This window comes from Dipteris shenzhenensis, unplaced genomic scaffold (genome assembly GCF_047967505.1).
Source record: "Dipteris shenzhenensis isolate YYH24624 ecotype China unplaced genomic scaffold, Dip_SZ_1.0 scaf0338, whole genome shotgun sequence".
NCBI classification, from domain to species: Eukaryota; Viridiplantae; Streptophyta; class Polypodiopsida; order Gleicheniales; family Dipteridaceae; genus Dipteris; species Dipteris shenzhenensis.
In genome coordinates, this window is record NW_028239644.1 from 86,189 (window position 1) to 94,905 (window position 8,717).

At 44.1% G+C, this 8,717-nt stretch overlaps 1 non-coding gene across 1 annotated transcript; it reads left to right on the plus strand.

Moving 5' to 3' along the window:
* The first annotated feature begins 280 nt into the window (after positions 1–280).
* TRNAG-GCC (transfer RNA glycine (anticodon GCC)) lies at positions 281–351 on the plus strand. The gene has a single exon. It is a non-coding gene; the product is annotated as a tRNA-Gly (tRNA).
* Positions 352–8,717: the final 8,366 nt, after the last annotated feature.

Sequence of the window (8,717 nt, forward strand, 5' to 3'; positions counted from 1 at the left end):
TATGGATCGGATTAGTTTTCCTAGTGGGTATACTAATTCCTTCATATCCCAGAGATTCAATGTATCGGTAATTCTGGCCCCTCCTCACGATTCATAATGGCGAGTGGGGAGAGAGAATCAATAATAATTACGGTCTACGGAATCGACACTTCCTCCTCGGGGGGGGGGGGCTCTCCGTCCACGAGGGAAAATCCCGAGACGAGGTGGATGGATTAGGTGTGTTGACTAGAGGAGTTACCACATATATAGTTATTCAATATAGAACGGGGTGGCATATCACGCGGATATAGTTGAATGGTAAAATATCTCCTTGCCAAGGAGAGGACGCGGGTTCGATTCCCGCTATCCGCCGACCCGACTTTCTTGCCCCGCTTCCACCCCCGGCAGTAGCCCCCGGGATAGTTCAGACCGGTGGAGAGAATATTTTTGAGCTTCAGGAGTGAGATATTCCCAATTGAGGAAGTCATAACCGAGTGATTTGAGGCGTAGATTTCCAATCTGGGTTTTCCCTCGAGGGAAACAGAACATTGAATGAACCAAAAGCAATGGAGAAGCTATATACTTACTGATGCTGCTGGTAATTACCAATTATTATTGGGATACATAAGTTCATCGGTGAAAGAAATAATCGTCCATGGAAATATGGATTGGGTGAAGCTTTTCAACTGCCTCACTTCACTCGGAGAATTGCAGGTTTAAGTCTCAGCGTTACCTCTATGCCGTGTTCGACTTCCTACACATCTAGGAAGCAGTCGACCTAGAGGTTGTGGGAGATGCCACATGCGTTCCGCATATAGGTATGCATCGAGCGGGATTTGCGATAAGGATTCGGAGAGGTATTTCCATTCCCCATCCATTGGATGTTGTATTCGGGGGGATTCGGGAGAATCAGATTGACGATTTATAGATAATCTCTTATTATCTGAAGAGTGATTGGGCCCCCATCGTCTAGAGGCCTAGGACACCTCTCTTTCAAGGAGGCGACGGGGATTCGAATTCCCCTGGGGGTACTTATACTCATCTCGCAGAAGCACTACGGACGTTATGGCTTCTCTTGCCCTCGTACCTTCTCAGGGTGGCGGGAGGGGCCCAGATTGAAAACATCAATAAACTCCTTTCATTTACACTTCCGAGACCGGATTCTGTTTTCAAGTACTTCCAAGCCCGGTCTAAATCTATGGGTCGATGCCCCGAGTGGCTAATGGGGACGGACTGTAAATCCGCTGGCAACGCCTACGCTGGTTCGAATCCAGCTCGACCCAGAAACCGCGGAGTTACTTCATTATAATTTGTATATCTCGACTGAGTTATTTGAAATGACTCAATAAAATGTAGCGGGATTGACGGTCTCGAACCCGCAACTTCCGCCTTGACAGGGCGGTGCTCTAACCGATTGAACTACAATCCCAGCAATTAATTAAAGTCTATGTACTGGGTGCTTAGGAGTCAATGCTCTATCTCCCCATCCACGGTGAATCCGACAAACCATTTTTACTCGAATCCCGTTTCGGATATACAGATGCAGGAGATATTAACCCCGAAAGCCCCAATTGTCTTGATTCTTCGAGGAGACGAGACATCCGCCTCGCGCCAGTTCCACATGCCCGCGCTTACTATGGATATTCACTACGAGTATTCAAATGAGCTTATTTGCGGGGCTAATCTCTAGCCACGTCAACCCATAGGCGAGAGAGGGAAGGGGAGGAGGGGAAATTATTCCAGTCATGATTTTTCCATCCATAGATTCCCACCCACAGTGCTTCTAGATTCGTTTGCTGCCACAGAAAGATGCGGTGACTAACCCCTCTTCTCTGTCTCAGTAAGAATATAAAAAAGGGGGGGGCAAGTTCTTGCCGAAGAAGCGTAAACAATCGACTACTCTTAAAATTTTCTTTCGTGATATACTATGTAATTGATATCAGAGATTTGACCAGACCGAGTTAATTTTTTTCTATCCCGATTATCAGATCCACTCTAGTAGAGTTGGATGACTCACAATATCACGATAAAGTTCAGGAGTCTCTCCTAATGGGGTCACTCAAGTTACTCCTCAAATCAATTTGAACCACTAATATGGAAGTAAATATCCTCGCATTCATAGCTACTGCACTCTTTATTCCAATACCTACAGCTTTTCTACCTATTCCTTACATTCAAACGGCTGCTCAGAACAATTAATCCGAGAACCTGGTCTATTGTTTCGCCGCGGATGGTAGTAAGTAGATAAGGGAAGGTTGAATATACGTCCCGGGGTAGGGGATGAAATAGGATGCTACTCCGCGTGAAGTAGCAACTCGGTTGCCAGTAAACTACTAATTTTTACTCCCCCAATTTGAATTCCACAGTCCCATCCCAATTAAAATCTGGATAGATAGATGATCTACATAGATAGACCCATCTATCTATCGATCGGGAGGTCCATCTCACTCATCCTTTTTATTATGATTTCCATGGAACCAGGTCCCGGTGCAATAGTCGGAATCGGGCTAGTAGTGATAGGTGTATTCCTGTATGTCTCCGCAAAGAGGGAACCTAATGTATCTAGAGGTGTGGTCCCAAATGTACCCGTGCAACATCTCTGCGATTTTCAGCATATCTCTACCCGGGGGATGTGAAACTTGAACTGGTGTCGGTAGTAATGAATCCCAATAGGAATCAATCCATGACTAAACTGATTCAATATGTTTCTCCATACTTCGAAAACTAGGGGGGGGGAGGGGATTGGCGGGTTCCAATATCTCTCTCCCCTGTGATATCTTTGGTTCTAGCCTCCCCCCTCTGGAGGGGAGATCTATATGTACATATGGATTTATGGGTAACCAATGGAGTCAGACATGAGTCTAAAGATCCTATTTTTACGGAACGGGGTGGATCGGGTGCATAAAGAACAAACCGGATTGAAATTTGAAACGTGGAGAGATTTTTCTATCTATCCATTGATTCGGATATATCAAGATTATCTATCTATTTCCCGATTCAATCCGGTGAAAGAGGATCCGGGAAGTTCGACAGAAGAAACTGACGTGGATGAGAAGTGAGAGATAACACCTCGCTCCAACTACTGGTCCTGCTTAAGCCACAACGAAATGAAAAAATCACCCATGGTTTTTTGGGGGGGGGGGGGCGCATTACCCAATCCATAGATTCCCAACCTATCCCGATACTACGACTTTTTCCTTTCCTCCATTGGATTATTATGCGGAGGAATTCTTATCTTTCAAGGTTGGCGCTTAGATCCGATTCTACTATTATCTGAAATACTTTTAAGTGGAACTGCAATATTTCCTATTGCTGAAAATTTATATCTACGTAGAGAAGAGATCGAGGCATTTGATGAATCTAACCAGCGGATATCCAATAGGGGTCGTTTGGAAACTACCTGGTTGACTCCCCCTCCCGGGAGAGAAGATTCCTACAGAGAGTTGAGATTGGGGGGGGGGGGTGAATTCTCCCATAAATGGAAGGGAATTAGTTATACCATATGTGTTTCCTACGAAGAAGCAAGAGATTCTAGAGGGGGTCGAATCGTTGGGCCCCACCCCAACGATTCACATCTCCCGGATTCTACTATACTAGGAGGAGTAGTGTAAAATTACTCACTGCGATCCACTTCTTCCCCGAACCACAGGTGAAAGAGAGAATGTAGGAGTCACCATCGGAGCAGCCCAAGCAATACTAACCATATCCGTGGTCGTAATTCCTATCCCTTCAATTCAATTCTATTGAATTCCTTTTCCTCCAACTACTGGGTGCTTATATGGATGAACCCGAATCGAAGTCAGTAACATATCGTACATGGGAATCAATTTCTGTTTCATATGATACCCGAGTGGGAGGAGGTAATAAGAGTGCGGATCCGTCCACCAATATATTTTATAATGTTACCAAGTCCCAATCCCCGAGGGGTTGTCAATCCATATAATTTACTCCTCGATTCCTGATACACTAAGATCAGGATTGCCTATCCGTGGCATATCCGGATACATCTAGCGTGATAGGCCATAATATACTATGGAGCATCTCGATTTGTGTCCGGGTCTGGCGCGGTAGTCAATCCCGAAATCGTCGAAATTATTGATACTGGCACAACAAGGCGACACCCAGATTCGAACTGGGGGATGAAGGATTTGCAGTCCTTTGTCTTACCACTTGACTATATCGCCCTTCTTTCACCTGCATCGAGGCACATGATTGATAGATGGGGGACTCGATATTAAGTATACCACTGAATGGGAATATTAGCAAGCTGCTCATTTTTCTGTATCGGATTGAGCTCGTAAGTATGTCGGATACTAGAAACCTTTTCTCCCCATCCAATCAATTTGATGGGTTAGGAAACCTTGCTGCCCACCCCCCCCACTTCCACACACATCCTTTTTATACTATGCATCCCCAGGCAGCCAACACCAATTTTTCCCTAGATTGCTCCACTATCCTCTGACTTACTCGGATCCCTACTGCCCACCCCCTGGTCTTGTTTTCCCTCCTAACACTCTTGGAAATATCTAACGGATCCTTCACGCTCCCCACCCCCCAGAAATGGTTCGCATAGATACCGGGTTCTACTTCGAAAAGTTTTTCCCTTCCTTGTCAATTTCACCCTCCCCACATTGATATTGACACTCCGTGGCAACAGCAGGTAGATATTATTAGGTCGTCCACCTTTAGGGATAGATTCTCGAATCTCAATAGTTCTTCTGATCCACCTCGGGTTGGGGGGGGGAGGGGTAAACCAACGATTTGACACAATGGATTGATTTTCAGTAGTATGTGAAGTGATATTCCCCGTATCAATGTTTACCGGATTGCTGTTCCACGAATCGATACTTCACGGCGCAAAAACTGGTTCTTCGCGGTAGTTGCTTCGCAGCGAGAATCGCAACAACTGCGCCAATTGTATCAATTATGCTGACGTTAATGCCTCCAGCGTCTTCTGGAGATCCAGCGAAGTGAATCTGTCTAACTAGGCACCTAGAATCTTTGTGATTTCGTGTCGAGAATCCCCATTCTCGTTGTGTCTCACCTTACCCCCACTCACCATATCGGTGGAATGACGGAATCGAGCCGATGGTTGATAAGTGGATGATAAAGATTTTTTGGGTGCAGGGAAGTCTTCCATCAGATCATTTTGAAATCCATTTATAGTTTGTTTGACACCTCCAATACCTCAAGAACCGCTGATGATGGTGGTATCTCCTTGGCCAACTCGGGAACAGTCTTCATCGGGAGAATCTACCAAATTCAATCCCTCACCCGGGAGAAAGAGAGGGGAGGGGGGATGCGAGGGAGAAGGAATCACTAAATGAATTGATGAATAGGTATAGGAGGGTTTCGCACGAGGATAAGATTTCAGTACAACATCAATAGGAGATAGGGAGATGTTCGTATTGCCAGAACTTGGATGAATTCAATTTGAGGGATTCAACTGCTTTGTTCATGAAAGATCATTTGAAGAACCTGATGATTTCCCAGAGATTGAAGATACGGATAAGGAAGTCGAATTCTAATCAATTAGTGAATAGTATCGATTGTCGGAACCTCCGATTGGGAGGAGAGAGGCTACATATCAATGTATCACATATTCATCCGATCCATATGTACCAGCTTAATTGATTCGGAAGAGAAGCGGAATAGTAGAAGAACAGGATGTGTTTCTCGGATCTATTCCCTCGATGACCTCCCAAGGAACATTTATAATCAATGGAATTGCTAGAGTTTTGATTAACTAGATATTGAGGAGTCTTGGTGTTTACCACAACCGCGAGTTGGACCACAGGGGATTTTTCACATATACCAGCATGATCATTTCGGATTGGGGAGGAAGATTCAAACCAGAAATAGATAGAAAGAGTAGGATATGGATTCGTATCAGCAGGAAACGAAAGATATCCATTTTGGTTCTACTTCTAGCTATGGGACTGAGTACGGAGGATATCCCGCGGAATGTACGTTATCCTAAGATTTTTCTGAATCTACTCAGAGAATCGAGAGAAACTATCGAATCTTCGGAAGATGCTATGCTAGAACTTTACAAACATCTATACTCTCCGGGAGTCGATGTGGTGTCTTCAGAATCCATATTCCAGGAATTGCAGAAGAGATTTTTCCAACAAAGGTGCGAATTGGGACGAATTGGTTGACGAAATTCAAACATCAAACCTAATCTCGATGTACCTGAAACGGAACATTTCCCACTACCCCAAGATCTATTAGCTGTCGCAGATTATTTGATAGAGATAAGCTATGGGATGGGTAACCTCGATGATATAGACCACCCGGGAAATCGACGCGTTCGGTCTGTAGCGGATCTATTACAGGAACAATTAAAATTAGCCCTGAATCGTCCGGAGAATTCGATCCGATAAAATATCCATAGAGCCGTCAGGCGTAGACGTCCATTAACTCTCGGGGGATTGGTGACTTCCGCACCACTCACAACAACTTTCAACGAATTTTTTGGCTCACATCCTTTGTCGCAATTTTCGGACCAGACCAATCCACTAGCAGAAACAGTTCATAAACGAAGATCAAGTTCTCTAGGTCCCGGGGGATTGACGCGGCGAACTGCCACTTTTCAAGCTCGGGATATCCATTTCAGTCATTACGGACGTATATGTCCCATCGAGACATCTGAGGGTATGAATGCTGGTCCTATCTCATCCCTAGCTATTTTTGCAAAGGTTAGCAATTCCGGATCCTTACGAAGTCCCTTTTATGAAGTATCCAAATCATCTATGGAAGGACAATTAGTAGATCTATCACCCGTCGGGGATGATTATCGAATAGGAACTGGAAATCTGTTAATAGCAGATTGGAGGACCGGGGAGAAGGAGCTTATATCGGTTCGGTATCGAGAGGAGTTCTTAACCGTTACGTGGGAGGAATTGGATTTACGAGGTATTCATCCCCTACAATATTTCCCCATTGGAGCTTCTCCTATTCCCTCCGTCGAGCATAATGATGCAAACTGCGCTTCGACGGGTTCTAATATGCAACGCCAAGCGGTTCCACTTTTCAGACCTGAGAGGTGCATTGTAGGAACTGGGTCAGAAGGTTAAGTAGCCCTAGATTCGGGAAGTGTAGCTGTATCCGAACAAGAAGGATGAATTTAATATACCGATGGTAATGAGATTACTTTATCCTCCAGGAATGGAGATACTATAACTAAATTGAGGATATATGAACGTCCCAATAATAATACTCGTAGACATCAGAAGCCTACAGTTATTCAAGGAGAACTTCTGAAAAGTGGAGAAGTTGTGGCGGATGGAGCAGCAACCGTTGGAGGAGAACTAGCTTTGGGTAGAAATATACTAGTAGCTTATATGCCACGGGAGGGATACAATTTTGAAGATGCAGTACCGATTAGTGAACGTTTGCTATATGAAGATGTTTTTACATCCTTTCATATCAAGAGACACGAAGTTGAGGTTCGTGCGACGAATCAGGGTCCTGAGATAATTACGAAGGAAATACCCCAATTAGACAGTTATGACCTTCGTCACTTGAAGGATAATGGGCTTGTAGCATCAGGATCTTGGGTAGAAACAGGAGATGTTCTAGTGGGCAAATTGACGCCTCGAGAGGGGGGGGATTCATTACGTGCCCCAGAAGGAAAATCATTACAAGCGATTTTTGGTATCCAAGCAGTCAACACAAAAGAGAGTTGTCCGAAAGTCCCTATTGGTGGAAGAGGTCGAGTCACTGATGCCATGTGGGTCTATCCTGAGGATAATCCCATGAATAATTCGGAGATGATACATATATATATTTTGTAGAAACGTAAGATACAAGTAGGTGATAAAGTAGCTGGCAGACACGGTAACAAGGGTATTATATCAAAGATCTTACCTAGGCAGGATATGCCTTATTTACAGGATGGTACGCCAGTAGATATGATACCAAGTCCCTTAGGAGTACCTCCGCGAATGAATGTAGGATAGATTTTTGAATGTTTGCTTGGGTTGGCAGGGGAATTTCCGAAGATGCATCACAGAATAACACCTTTTGATGAAAGACATGAACCAGAAGCTTCTAGAAAACTGGTATTTTCGGAACCATTTAAGGCAAGTACAGAAACATCCAATCCGTGGTTATTCGAACCTGATCATCCCGGAAAGAGTAGATTAATTGATGGACGAACGGGTGATACTTCTGAACAATCGGTTACAATTGGGAAAGCTCATATGATGAAATTGATTCATCAGGTTGATGATAAGATTCACGCATGATCCAGTGGGCCCCATGCACTTGTTACACAACAACCTTTTAGAGGGAAATCCAGACGAGGGGGACAATGAGTGGGAGAAACGGAAGTTTGGGCTTTGGAAGGTTTTGGTGTATCTTATATATTGCAAGAAATGCTTACTATTAAATCCGATCATATTTAAGCTCGTTATGAAGTACCTAATGCCACCGTGACTGGGAAACCCGTACCCAAGCCCGATACTGCTCCAGAATCTTTTCGATTGCTAGTTCGAGAATCATGATCTATGGGTTTCAATCTGGATCATAAATTGATACTTGAGGGGGATTCGAGAAGGGAAAGTAGAAATGTTTAATCGAGATATTTTCAATAAAAACAAACAGAATATTATTATCCCATGATTCATCAACAAAATTACCAACAACTCCGAATTGAATTGGCCTCTCCCGAACAGATTCGTAGTTGGGCTGAAAGAGAATTACCTAATGGAGAAATTGTTGGGTAAGTTACT